Genomic DNA, 14,814 nt, shown 5'->3' on the forward strand with positions numbered 1-14,814 from the left:
TTAAACATTTTTGATGATGACATCAACTGTGTCTGTCTCCCAGAAGAACAAATCAAAATGCATGCATTATAGACCTTATTATATAAATTGTAATGGAAAAACTGGAGACAGCTGGGACATCAATTGGGAGAGTTTCTTGTGACCATTTTCGGCATGGCTGTTGTCCCAGACTATCAACTAAAAAAAACAAAGGGACATCATTACAGGGTTCGTGCTACTCCTTGAAGTGCTTGAAAAGCCGTGGAATTTAATTTTGGACTTCAAGGGCACTTGAAAAGCCCTTGAAAAATGTTATTTCTGGCGTATGAGCCTGCGAAGGAGCCAGAAATAAATATTTCGACGGCACAAGATACAACAGGGCCTGGGTTCCAGGCTGGGTGCACCATGGGTAGCCATATCGAACACCGCGGTAAAATGCACTGCGCATGAGTACAAATTTAAGCTTCCGGTCCATACGCATTTCCGGTTACGTATTTAAATCCAATGTAAACGAGATAAAATTCCGTACTGCGAAGTTTGAAAACAAAAAGTAAGAGTTAGCATAAGAAAGTGGGAGAAAGGTTTGTCTCGTTGAAAAGTTTATTTTTCATTTAAGTTTCAAGCGCTTGCACCAAGGGGTTTGGTGTTTGCACCAGCAACGAAATATGAGAGAATTTCGGGCGCGTTCGCGCTCGACAAGAGCAATTTTTTTTTCGTAGTTCTCCTTGTTGCGTTGGTTTGGTTGTGCGGCTCACCCGCAAAAAAGTGTGGGAAAGCCAACAAAAGCAGCCGTAAATGTGCCGGCAAAAATATTTTTTGTCAGAAGATTTAGCCAGAGCTGCCGAACTCCAAGTGGGTTCAATCAACAGTTTGCCGTCTCCATTGGGACGAAATACGGAGGAGCAACAACAGGTGCTCGGTTCTTTCTTCAAAAGGTACTTATAAAATTATCTCGTACTATTTTGGAGTGTCATTTGCATTTAATGTACCTCACATTTTTATTTTACTCTTCTTGAATACAGTACAGTGCGGACAATTACTTCACTAAAATTCATTGTTGGGGTGCAGGTAGCAAAATGCTACCACAGGTGGTTCAGTCTAAAATTGGTATATTTTGGAGAGAAAAAAGGAAGTCACGGAAGCTGGCAAATATTATTTTGAAAAATTAATTGCCAAACGAATTTAAGGAAAAATAATAACTTTATAGACTGCAAAACAAGCACTTTATGCCACTTGACAAACTAATTTTTTTTTAAGACCAAACCCATAAAATTGTACCAATAATTTTGTCAAAAATTTTGTCAAAAATTAATGCCATTTTCACAAGTGGCTATTGAAATTCAGTAGTACTCCAATGTTGTCTCCACATTGAGGATTCAGGTAGAGGGGTGTCCAGGAATCCTATGACACCGACGTTTTGAAAAATTTAACTAAAACTGAACCTACTCCATTTTTCATTTAGTGGGGGGAGATGCTTTTTGGACATCCAATTTTCAGTCTCTGGATACAAAGAAACTCATCACTAATATGTCTGTTTTTTATCATTTTTTTTAGATCTTGCAATTTACTCGCTCACCAATTTTAAGACTACACAAGAACTTGAAAGCAGCAACACAGCACTGGTGAAGGTCTCCAAAAAGTTCACAACCATTTCCAATTGCTGTTCCGAAGACTTAAATTTCTACTAGCAGGGAGGATTTTGCTGTAAAAAAAAATTACTACAGCTAGTAACACACTTTCATCACATTGTAGTGGGTTAATGTGACAACAACAAGGACAATCAACCAAGAATAATTATTTATTTTATCTTCCAGCAATAAAAAGGAATTATTATTTTTAATTGCTGGAAGATAAAAAAACAGCAGGAGGATATAAAAGGAGGATATCAAATAATGTATCTTGAGAGATAAGAAAACTTGTTGAAGCGGATTCAGTGCCATCCTACAAAACTTTTCAGAAATTTCAACTTGGCCTAATAAATACTTCCAGTACAATAAATTATTGAACCTCTCTTTGTGTACTCGGGTAGCATCTCAGCTGCTTCAATAAATTTTTAATCTGCCCTTCCATCAGATTTAACTTTTAAAAAAACTCATAACTTCATATTTCTGTAGTAATAATTCTTCAAGCATGTTGAACAAGAGCATACTAACCTACATTTGAAAGGGGCATAATCCCACAATGCATTTTTCTGGATATGACTTTACAGAAATAATTCCTGTTACCTTTCCATATGGACAAAATACTTTGACTAATAATAATATTTTAGATATAACAAGTGTGCTGAATTTTTAGCGATTGCTTTTAATAATACTAATCTTTCCTACCATTCCCAAGGATGAATAAATTAAGTGGTCACTGGTGAAGTAAACAAACTGCCCCAAGGGGACTCCCTTACAAAAATGACAGGAGTTTTTGTTGTACCTTTTTGGGGCAAAATTTGTGGATTTGTAGTGCTTGCAATGCTATGATCAATATCTGGAACTGTACATAGCAGAATTTGGTACGCCAGCAAATAACTTTTACTTCTGAATTATAAAATGCCAGTCATTTGTCACTTTAGAACTGGTTCCTTTGTAGGGGTTAAGATTTCGTTCGGCTACGTCCACTTAACAAGACTCTGTTACCTTCAAGGGTTGTTTAAAAAAATTTCCAAGTACCCTGTCATTTTCATAGGGAAGACCCCTCCTGAGCAAATTGCATCCTTATGTTTGGGTTCCCATTGATTTAATGATAAAAGCAACATTGTTCTAAAATAATATTTATAATAAATACCATTATAGTCTTTTTAACCTAACTTTTTTGCACAGTTTACTCCTTGAGCCACCAGCTTCAACTTTGATACTTTTGAGCAGTTATAGTAATGGTGGAGGTTATTTGGTTCAACTAAAGAATAATAAAATCAAAGTAATAATAACACTAATGAGCTGTACAGCTGAGGTCTGTCAAATTTCCATCTGAGTAACCTGACAGCTCTTACAGTACTTCTCAATGTAAAGAAAAGGAATCTTGTGGACTTGAACAGTCCCAAACAGAAATGCTGTGTATTCCAAATATGGTCACATGAACTCTTCAAGGTTTGCCTGCTTCCAGAAATTCAAATCCATGAATAGTTTGAATATTTTTCCTGGGCTCCTTTAAATTGTGTACACTTTTTAATGGTTTGCCTTTAAACGTAACATTCACAATCTAATGCAAATACAACTGAGGCTGACAAGACAACAATATCCTTTATTCAAACACAACCAATATTAAAGAAATAATACATGCTTGTGGGGTTGTGTGCTAACTATAATCAAGATGCACTACAGGAAATAAAAACTTAAAACTAACTATGTAAGAGACATAGGATATGAAGTAGAAATTAATTACTATCCAAAGATCATATTGTAAATATTATAACAGGTTGATTAACAAGTCCTTTGCTCAAAATGGTAGAGCATAAAATTATTTGAAGTCCAGCAGGACCCAAGACGAGAAGTTATGATAAAAGCTGTAAACTTTTTTCTAAAATATTTTACTGTTATCAAACCCAATGAGACCTTATGCATGGGATTGTCCCTGTTTCTAGCTGCAGCTCCAAATCACGTAATATATTAATAAATTTTGTCATCTAAGAAAAGAACAACACGTGGGGTGTAACCAAAAACGTCCATGGTAATAATGTAATTCTTCATTTCAGGAACAACTATCCACTGTCAACCATCACATGACTCAAAACAGATTAACTTGATCCGACAACACATGACAGTCCCCTAAAACCAAATTACATCATTAATGCTTCCACAAAACAATAGTCTAATAAAAAAATGATTTGTTACACGCAGAGTCACGAATCTGAATCTATAGATATCTATATATAGCTCTAGTAATGTACCCACACTTCAGTTCTTCCAAACATTATTTTAACGAAAACATGGATTGTGGCAGGGTAAAAAACGTGCCTTAAACACAAATTAAGTGCAAATCCATAACTTGGTAACTATTTTAACGGACAAAATAATGAAATTGACGTCGACATGGATCGGTGAGTTGTGACCCCGGGGTTGTGACTGCTAAGAAGTATAATAACTTAAAGATATATTAACAAGAAAAGAGAATATAATAACCTTAAAAGCAGCTATTTAAAATATTTGATGTTAGGGTTACGTTCCCAATGACACAGTCACACTCAAAATCAAATTCACATCTGATCGAATCATTGATCATTCATGTTATGTAGAGGTGCCGATCGTAAGGAGTAACGCAGAAAAAAATAACCTTCACGTTGCATAATATTGCCATTTCCCTGCCACAAGCCAATTCACACATGAACGGAAACCTTGGGAATCCTTCTTTCTGTACATTACAGTAACTTTTTGTACCCGATGGCAACTAACTTTCTACATTAAAAATTGCGTAAAAACTTACCTGTTTCGCAGCTCTTTTCCCACGAAATAAAATTTTCCAGGAGCAAGTTTTCCGAGGATACTAGTTGGATTGGACTTGCAAACGTTTTACACAACATAGACGTTCTCAAAGAATACATTCCATTTGAAACTGGCGTTCAAACTAGCCTTGATCGCTCTAAAAAGAACGTAAACCAACAAGGTACCGATTCTCAAACGGCAGCCATATTGCGCGACTGATGCGGAGACAGAATCAAACCGGAAATGCGGCAGATCACGCATGCGCAAACGTTTTGCCGCGGTGTTGCCATATCGGGGGTATATAAAGCCGCGTATAACACGTGTACGTCATCTAGGCTACGAAACCAACCTCTCCTTGGTTTTTTCTTTTACGTTCCTGTTGTTTGTCTTCTGCGTTATGTCCGTCAGCAAAGACGAAGTGTCCGATCTCATTCGCGACTATAACAAGCAGTTAATGGACTCGTTCAAAGACTCGTTAGCACAAAGCGTTGGTTAAATCAAGCGCTCCAACGAAGATTCGGCCGAGCAGCAGATGAAAGCAATCAAGAAACTCAAGTACGACAAACCACATAAGCTCAAGAAGAAGGCCAATAAAGACCAGTTTAGCTTTAACGGTAAGCTAGCGGAAAATATTGGTACCGCCTAGTCTGCTGCGGAGATTTGTCAGCTAGAGAAAGTAAAGTCGGATCTCGTGAACGATCCTCGTCCGTTGGAACCCCGCCGTCGACCTCAAGTTCGCAGTTTCAACATCAACCTCTTATGTTGAACGTTCCTGGTTTCCCTTCTCGTCGACCCAATACCGGCTCCTGTTTTGCCTGTGGAAAGCCAGGTCATTGGCGCTCCTGTTGCCCGACGATGGCCAAGCAAACTTCACATCCTCCTAAATGACTAGCCGACCAAGGACAACAATCAGGTGCAATCTTTTCCAATTTTCTTTGTAGTGATATGTTTTTTGTGGCGGAACGCCGTAATTCAGATCAGCAGTGTCTCGATGTCACATCAGTTTTTTCTGATGTCACCCCCCTAGTTTTAGGTTTAGGACTCTTAGAGTACTGTTGATATTTTTGTTCAACCTTCAGTTCGGGGCAGATTTTTCAAGTTTATCGATTTTCGGCGTACTTTGCCAGCTTCTCAGTTCATTTTGAATGTTATTAGCCAAGGTTACTAAATTCCGTTCTTCCAGCTACCCACGCCCTTTTACAAAGTCAACAATGCTTCCGCACGTAGTAACAATTCTTTTGTTACCGTAGCTCTTAATGAGCTTGTTAGTCTCAACCTCATCGAAGAAATGTTTTGTGCTCCAGATATTATTAACCCGCTTTCTGTTTCGATCCAACGCTCCGGCAAACAAAGGCTTATCCTGGATCTTAGGCACGTTAACACTTTTATCTTCAAACAAAAATTCAACTGCGAGGACCTGTCTGTGGCTACTCAAGTTTTTGACAAGGGTTTTTATTTATTCAAATTTGTTCTCTAGTCCGGGTACCATCGCATCGAAATTTTCCCCGATCACTGGTAATTCCTTGCGTTCGCCTGCGATTTCGGCACAGGGATTTTTAGGTATTTTCAATTTTGTGTTTCAGAGCCACGGCCGCTGGAAGTCCGTTCAAGCCAGAGACACCTATGTGGATGATGACCTTGATCAAAGGCTTTCAGTTTCCAAGTCTCTCGGGCTCTAGGAGTTTCCATTCGTTATTTCGCCCAATACTTTGTCTCTCTACGTACTTTTAAGGTTGGTACTCGCCAAGCCGTCCCAAAATAAACTTATTTGCCTTTACATTTTGTCTGTTGATGTTGTGTAGTGGAGTCTAAATATGTTATTTCTGGCGTATGAGCCTGCGAAGGAGCCAGAAATAAATATTTCGACGGCACGAGATACAACAGGGCCTGGGTTCCAGGCTGGGTGCACCATGGGTAGCCATATCGGGGGTATATAAAGCCGCGTATAACACGTGTACGTCATCTAGGCTTCGAAACCAACCTCTCCTTGGTTTTTTCTTTAATTTTTGTTTTTTGCTTTTGTCTTATGTCCTCGTTTGGAGCAGGCTATTCTCGATTACATTGTAAAGTCCCGTAGGAAGGGCTTTGAGCTTGAGCCTTGGTTCCTACCCAGATTTCCTGCACATTTTTCCCCACAGGGGTTTTTTCTGGCAGGTTTTTTCTGGCCTCCGTTCAAACCGCATTTGCTTTGTTAGCGGTTGCTCAGCTCTACTATTTTTTTTTGTACTTTAGGTTTATATTGTATTTTACTTATATTGTACGTCGGAGTTGAAGATCCCCAGCCTAACTGGCAGCCTGACTGGCCCAAAGCTTGAGAGCTTATATGGCGATGTAGGCAGAGATGGCCTGTTTATATTATCACGGTTTAATGTAACGTCGGGATTGATGTTCCCCAGCCTAACTGGCACAAAGCTTATAATGTGAGCTTATATGGGGATGTAGGCCAAGATGGCCTGTTTATATTATCACGGTTTAATGTAACGTCGGAATTGATGTTCCCCAGCCTAACTGGCAGCCTAACTGGCACAAAGCTTATAATGTGAGCTTATATGGGGATGTAGGCCAGGATGGCCTGTTTATATTATCACGGTTTTATGTAACGTCGGAATTGATGTTCCCCAGCCTAACTGGCAGCCTAGCTTGCACAAAGCTTATAATGTGAGCTTATATGTGGATGTAGGCCAAGACGCCCTGTTTATATTATCATGGTTTAATGTTATGTCGGAATTGATGTTCCCCAGCCTAACTGGCAGCCTATCTGGCACAAAGCTTATAATGTGAGCTTACATGGGGATGTAGGCCAAGATGCCCTGTTTATATTATCACGGTTTAATGTTATGTCAGAATTGATGTTCCCCTGCCTAACTGACAGCCTATCTGGCACAAAACTTATAATGTAGAGCTTATCTGGGGAAGTCGGCCAATATGGCCTGTTTATCTTATAGTTAAATGTAATGACGGAGCTGTTGTTCCCCAGCCTAACTGGTACCAAGACTGATTGCTTATTCGGAGAAGTAGCCTATATGTTTTGCGTATTAAAGTGTTGTGGCTCGCCAGCCCTACTGGCTCTAGCAAACGGCTTGTACGTGCGGAGATAGCTTTATCCTTGGTTGCTTTTCTAGGATTTGTCACGTAGATTGTAAATTGTTTGTGTTATATAGTGTTCGGGTTGGTTCTTGCCAGGCCCTCCGTCTTACCGCATTTGTTTTAGTTGTAAGCGGTAGCTCAGCTCTGCTAGTTTTCTTATCTTATGTACTTGTTTGGTTTTTCATAGTTGTCTAGATGTTCCTTTACTTAATATATTTACGTTAGATGTATATGAATTTAATCACTTGATATTTTACATGCTTGTTTTCTATGTATGATTAGTTCAGCTGTCCTGTGACCTCTCTTTAAGTGGCGAGATATGTCTAGCTTTACGTAGTTTGATTGCTTAAAATGTGACAGACTTCTTGTAAGGGGTGTTAGGCATTTGTTTACCCTTGTTTTCGTACCCTAGCCTTTTCTGGTAGCCTAACTGGCAATTGCCCTACATACCTTGTCGGGTACGTTAGTGAACGATTTTCATTTTTTTCCCGGCGCTCAGCCTCTGCGGTCCTTCAGTGTTCCCTGCCCCAGTTATTCGTTGATCAGAGTTTTATTTAGCTTCCCCAGCCTAACTGGCAGCCTAACCGGCAGCTTTACTGCCAGTCTAACTGACACTAAGCCTGCGTGCTTAAATGGGCGATTCAGGTCAATATCGGCCAGATGTGGCAGTTCTTTCAAGTTCTCTTGGTGAAAGCTAGTTTATTTACCAGTGTTGTACACTAGTTATTTACCTACTGCTGTATTATACGTACTTTTAAGGTTGGTACTCGCCAAGCCGTCCCAAAATAAACTTATTTGCCTTTACATTTTGTCTGTTGATGTTGTGTAGTGGAGTCTAAATAAGGACTTTGTGGGAAACTGCTTGAAAACTGCTGGAATTTTTGCGTAGGTGAAAGTTGTAGAGATTGCATCATGCGAAGAGAAAATGAAGATCACGCTAAGTTAAAGACAAGACATCTCAAAAATTGATCAAATTGACTATATTGGGGAAAGATTAATGCAAAAATTAAAATGCCTGTGCATGCACTTAACTTGCAGGATGTGGGAAAGAATATCAGTGTAGGCTTTTTCAACAAAGAAAATACTGAAACACGATGTATATGGCATAGAAATCTCCTTACAAATATTACTCCTTGAAAACTCAATTCTGGTTCTTGAAAACTCCTTGAATACTCCTGGAATTTTATATACAAAATCCAGCACGAACCCTGTCATTTGGGATCGAGTCTTTTGTGACCATTTTGAGCATGACTGAAAAAACAAGGCGACAGGAGGCTCACAACAAATCAAAACAGAAAAGAAAATATGGAGCTGAAGTGGAATTTCTGTAGGGTTGGACAGATTGTCTGACGTCATGACTGGTTCCCATAAAACCGTGGGATGAATCATCTGGAGTCATTCGGCCAACAGTTGAGGTGGAGAAATTCTGTCAATCATGCCCAGAGGCCGCTCATCCACACACTGCCTACGTTAATAACCTCTATGTTTATCCACTTTCACTCAACTACAGTAACCAAAAGGTTTTCTCCAAGGTAAATTTGGATTCCAAATGTAAATGTAAAATTTATGTTTTGTCGATAGTGGCAGTGCGCTTAGAAATCAAGCAAGTTCACAGGCGCCCCACTTTCAAAGTGGTAACACTTTTGTTTGGAAAGGGCAAAGGGAAAACATTCAGTCGCAAATGCGACTATATTGGTCGCAATTACAAGCCCTGATTAACTACTCGCTAAAAGAACATTTTGAGGAATAAAAGGTTTATTATGCTTTCGAAGCCATCCATAAAAACCGAAAGATGATTTGGCATCTTTTATGTTCTCAATGTTGCTCAAAAACTGCCCAAAACAATAAAATAAAATAAAAAACCAACCGGAGTGTGAATAAACGAAAACTTCCGACCGCGCAGAGTCTTATCATTTTTCTGAATTTCTGCCTCCCAATCATTATTATAACTATCTAACATGGAGAATGAAAGATAAGTAGACTTAAATTTGTATAGTCACTTTTATTACTTGTGATATTCAATAAGAAATTAAAGCTACACGTCTAGTTTTTACTCGTGTAAATTACGCGTGTAAAGGCCAACTTGTAAATTAATAAATTCAATAGAAGATTTTCTAAATTTTACACGTGTAGCCCGGTTCACGATACAATTGTAATGTACAACTGTCGCTTTACGATTGTAACGTAACTTGAATACGCTTGGAGAGTACTTGTTTAAGTTCCAGTTGCACGAGGCTTATTTGTTCAAGCTGGTTGCCCGGTGCTGCAAGTAAATATTCGAATGCTTCGACAGAGAGGCGATATTTCTCCCGCAATTCACGTGGATTTTCAAGGTCAAACAACCGTCTTTCCTCAAATATTCCAGGGTGCCGAATAGCTCGATGACTTAATGGTTCATCAAGTTCTCCTTCGCTCGACGATGACTTACTAAAATTTGGAAATACGTTTCCTACAAGTCGTATGTTAATCTTACAAGTAACTTATGACTTGTAATTTGCACTTGTAATAATTAATAACAATTAACTATTATTATTTGGACGTTTGTAAAGACACGAGTCGGACTCCAGTAAAACTTTTATTGAATTTTACTCGTACCAAATTGTACAGGTGTAACGCTACACCTGTAATTACAAGTCGGATTCTTGTGGCAATAACTTGTAACGATGTTTGCTGAGCGCATTTTTGCGTGCACATGTAAAAATACAAGTGCAACTTGAATTGACCTCGGGAAAACATATTTTGCATCTACTTTCAGCACACTAAATTACATGTAAATTAGTGTGTTGAAAGTAGATTCGAAAGAGGTTTTCTAGATTTAGGTGAAGTTAAGTAATACTTTCTTGGCTTCGATAAGCGAAATTTCTCAGAAAATTTGTATGGTATATTTTTTATCCCTCGGTAGGCCAGAAACATTTCCGTTAAGATTGAATTCAGGGATTCTGATGACGAACATTCGCGACCTCTGAAGGTAACTAAAATCTTTGACCATTTTACTTTTCACTTCCTGGGGATTATTGTGTGGTTGTAGGGATCGAGACTGTGCTCAAATATTGTCACATAGCAGGATTCGTACCCGTACGACACTTCGGACAGCCAGGATCGAACTCTTTACTAAGCATATGTAGGCGCTTATGCAAAGAAAAAAAAGATGACAGTGGCAAGACCAGTTTTCTGACCTAGCTCTGCATCGCAACTTCGTATAAAATGACCAAATTTAATAGTCTGTGGGAGAGTGCACGTGAACAGAGCACCTGACGAGGAGTTCTCGAACTTCTACATCTGTGTGCACTCCGTGGAATTCAGACCATACTTTGGTGTATATTGTACAGCTGTACTTGCGGATGACCTTCTGTAAGCTACATTGTCGTACCAGTTGTTGTCACCGTAAGCTTTCTATTGTATGAATGGATTTTTGCAACTGTTGAGTGAACTGTTGGTTTTGCAGTGTATTTACAAGAAGAAAGGAAGTCCTGGATTCACTACACACGCATACGCAGCTGTGGTTCATCATTGTACAAACCCCACATTTTATGAAGAGGTCAGTCAGTCTCTGTTTGTTAGGTTCAGATACACCTTCTCCACACGTTCTTTGTCCAGAAGGTTAGAGGGATGTTCGAGCCTTTTTTTATTATCAGTTTCTGTAACTTTCTTTCCAAGGGGTATTGTTGGCGCAGTGGTGAGAGTATTTGCCACCTATCGTTGTGTGTTTAAGTTTCGATTGCCGGAACCGAATCGAATTTGTCGGTGCCCTTCTCTGCTTCAAGCGGTTTCTCGTCCGGGTAGTCCGGTTACTCCTCACTTAAAGAAACCAATGTTTGAATTGGTTCCCCTCAAATAGACTAGAGCGGTTTTCAATTGAGTGTGGAAAGTAATTAGTGAATTGGTTTGGTTTTTTATTACCTCACTCAGTGATTGGTTCAAAGTTCTCGCGCCCTTTTTTCGACCAATTAGAAGTGAAACCAAAACCAATCGTGGCTCGCGCGTTCACATTTTCCTACGCTTTGTGTCGAATTTTGATTGGTTTACTGGATTGTTTCCTTCCTTTTTGATTGGCCAAAGTAATTACGTTGGTTTTGGCTTTGCGGCACTCGATTGAAACTCGCTCTAATGACTTGAAGTCTTCCACATTATTGCAACACTTGTGCTCTATTTTAAAAGACTGCAACTAAAATAGAATTAACAAATCGAAAGTGGTTCAGCGTTGTCTGGACTCTTATCGACAACGATATTCGTCATCACAGTGGTCAAAATGTTGTGGACTCAACGAGGCGCAGACGAGTGAGTCCACAACAAATTGTGACCACTGTGATGACGAATATCGTTGTCGATAAGACTACAGACAACGCTGAACCACTTTCTATTAGTTTTTTTACCACAATATTCAACGCCAAAGAAGTGTTTATTTCAGAGCGTGACCAAAATCATGACACGAAGAAAGAGCAAGCGTTGTCGATAACTTTCTCGCAATATGATTGGTTTATTTTCCAAAATGAGCGTTCCTGATTGGCTATTGCATTTTGTGACAAATTGACGCGAGCATGACGCGAGCAGCGTTGTCTAGACTCTTATCGACAATGGCAAATTAGCCAATCAGATTGCGAGATTACAATCAATTTTGGTAAAAAGAGTGATTTGTCATTTCTAAATGTTCCTAACTGGAGTTGCCAGTCTAAAGAAATTTGCCTTTCTCAGATGACGTGTTCCTGATGATTGTAGTAGCACCATTTTTAATGGAATCGTGTGATGGTTCGTCCCTTTTGAGATCTCATCCATGGGTAGGGTTGATCCGCAGATATCGCAAAATATAATGGGATGACAGGGGTTGCTTTAATAAAGCAAGATAAATGCAAAAGAACATTAAAACAAGCTATGAGGGAGAACCCGAAACAGGAATTACTTCCCTAACAAGCAGGTTTCCCAATAAGCAGAAATATAATAAACGATAATATATGTATACAATGAAAAATAAAATAATACATAATATATATATGTATATAATAACAATCTAGTCAGTTTACACAGTGTAAAATGATAACTATTAATTATGTATCATGCGTAAATGCCATTAACGGCCAAAAACCTTGTCCGAGTCTACCACAATGTAGTATTTCTTAAGTTTGGACTTAAATTCAGATAACGAAGCACATTCCCGTATGTCTAAAGGTAAGTCATTCCAGTCAGAATGGCGTACAGCTATTTCACATGTGGAAGTATAACCAATCAACGATAGCGTAAAGGCGTTTCCATGCCAATCACTCGTGCATCTCGTGCAAATCGTACTTTGTTATTGAATAACATTAAATTCGCATTTGGTTCTATTGTTAGTGAGTTTTTGTTTCTAATTTGCGGTCAGAAAACTACTTGTGGTGCCTTTACTCGCTGATGTGTGAGAACCAATGAAAAATTGAGAAAAATGAGTTAACGGACAAGTAACCCGTCAGGCCCAATTTTAGCGACCGACGCCATAAGAGCGAAGTTAAAAATGGGCTTGATCGGAGGTTACCCTGCCACAATTTATGTCCGGGCTTCTGTCACTCTGAGGAGGCAGTTAGTAGAATGCTACCACTTTTTATACTTGTCAATGGGAGCAGCGTCACATTTCTGGTTAACAGTATCTCTAATTCTAACGTTGCCTTTGGCAACCTTTCATTTAGCCTCATTGTTTATATTTCACGTTACAACACGCTTATTTGCTCACAGGTTAAAATCAAGCTCCCGACTCAACTAACAGAGAAGCATCATGTGTTTTTCACATTTCAACACATCGCCTGCAAGCAGACCAAAAGTAGCACTGGAACCGGATCATACAAGGGAAAACCGGCGCCCATAGAGACACCAGGTCAGTGGTACTGTGGAATGCATTCTCTGAGGTTTTGAAAGCCCGAACAAGAGAGGACTTTTAAGAACTTACGTCAACTGAACCTAGTTTAATAATGGCCAAGGTCCAACGAGTCTCCTGTAGATCTGCGGTAGAAATTCGGAAATCGAAAGGTTGTTGGTTCGACTCCTGTTCGGAACACTCCGATATTTTGCAAGTATTTCCGGGTCATCATCGTCGATACATGTATATACACATACATGTAGAATGTCTTTGTATTTCAATCGTTTCACAGATTTAATAGAAAGGAATTCCAGACCTTACGTAATGATTAATGAGGATTCTCTTCTTGCCATAAAACGATGAAGGCCAATTGACGAAGAGAAGTTCTCTCACCGCCTTTCTTTTGCCGAGTGGCTTGAGTCGCGCAGCCTTTTTTGTGTGTTTTCTTGGATCGTTGTAAGGGCATTCCTCATTGTGGTGTATAGTTTGAGAATTTTATCCCCCCTCCCCCCCAAAAACAAACAAACAAAAAACACACACCTAAATTTTTTAAATTTTAATTGTGAAGATGTACGGAATTAGCAGGGGGAAAACACTTAATTACGAGGAGGTGAGTAACAGTGTTGCACACTTTAATGGACAGGTGGCTGTAATTGTATCTTTTTGTTGTTTCGTTTTTATTTTAGTTGGTTATGCCTGGATGCCAGTTCTGCAGGGAACACTGTAAGTTACTAGTAGAGTTGAACGCTTGTTTACAGTGCATTGAAGTTGCCCAGGGCCCTTTGAGATCAGCAGCTCGAATGTGAAACACATTATGGCCCAGTAACTCTAATGGTCGCATTTTAATTTCATGATATTGGTAAACGAATTTACTATGCGTCTTAAATTTATCTCAAACTTTACATTTGTGTTTTGACTCGAGCTTTACTTGTAATCGTTCTTGCTTCAGAGTCAAGACAGAGGAAACCAATCTCCTTGTTGGACAGACAACACCTCGTGGCTATTTGTCTGCCTATTATGGTGGATTGAAAATGGTAAGATTTTTCAAGAATAGCCTAAGCTTGTGTATTTGAAATTAGTTTGAAAAAAGCCGCCGCAGCTTCTACATACTGGAACTGTTTTGCCCTATACTCCTTACAAGCGTTAAGTTCCTGATAGTAAAATAATAAAAAAAAAACCGCGGTGTTTTATGTGTACTTTTGCATTTCAAATTTTTGGAGGCAAAACTTTAATTAAGATCGCTGGGTTTCTCGAGAGGTGGAAACCTGCAAACTTATTGTCCAGTAATAAACGCTTGCAGGACCAAGTAAGTTATCCATGGTGATGATAATAATATGATGATAATAAATGAATAATTAGCGATAGTGATATTTGATGTAAAAATCACATTTTGCCTCCACTTCTCAACCGCACACTCGAGCAAGATGATGTATGGGCGCGTTGCCTAGCCAAGCCATCGTGCCATTTATTAGCATTGAAATGGGTACAAAAACATTTATACATCAACCCTATTATAAA

General features: G+C 39.1%; 2 long non-coding RNA genes and 1 pseudogene across 2 annotated transcripts; 2 read left to right on the forward strand and 1 right to left on the reverse strand.

Annotated features, from left to right (window-relative positions):
- The first annotated feature begins 361 nt into the window (after positions 1–361).
- Positions 362–3,548, forward strand: LOC138030030 (uncharacterized). Its single transcript, XR_011128019.1, has 2 exons — positions 362–914; positions 1,534–3,548. It is a non-coding gene; the product is annotated as an uncharacterized lncRNA (long non-coding RNA).
- On the reverse strand, positions 2,264–4,786 carry LOC138030029 (uncharacterized). Its single transcript, XR_011128018.1, has 2 exons — positions 4,390–4,786; positions 2,264–3,734 (listed from the first exon to the last, which is right to left on the reverse strand). It is a non-coding gene; the product is annotated as an uncharacterized lncRNA (long non-coding RNA).
- Positions 4,787–6,061: 1,275 nt separating this feature from the next.
- The window catches only part of LOC138030017 (dedicator of cytokinesis protein 9-like), an 83,757-nt pseudogene continuing 75,004 nt past the window's right edge, over positions 6,062–14,814 (forward strand).

Source organism: Montipora capricornis, chromosome 13 (assembly GCF_036669925.1).
Source record: "Montipora capricornis isolate CH-2021 chromosome 13, ASM3666992v2, whole genome shotgun sequence".
Taxonomy (NCBI): domain Eukaryota; kingdom Metazoa; phylum Cnidaria; class Anthozoa; order Scleractinia; family Acroporidae; genus Montipora; species Montipora capricornis.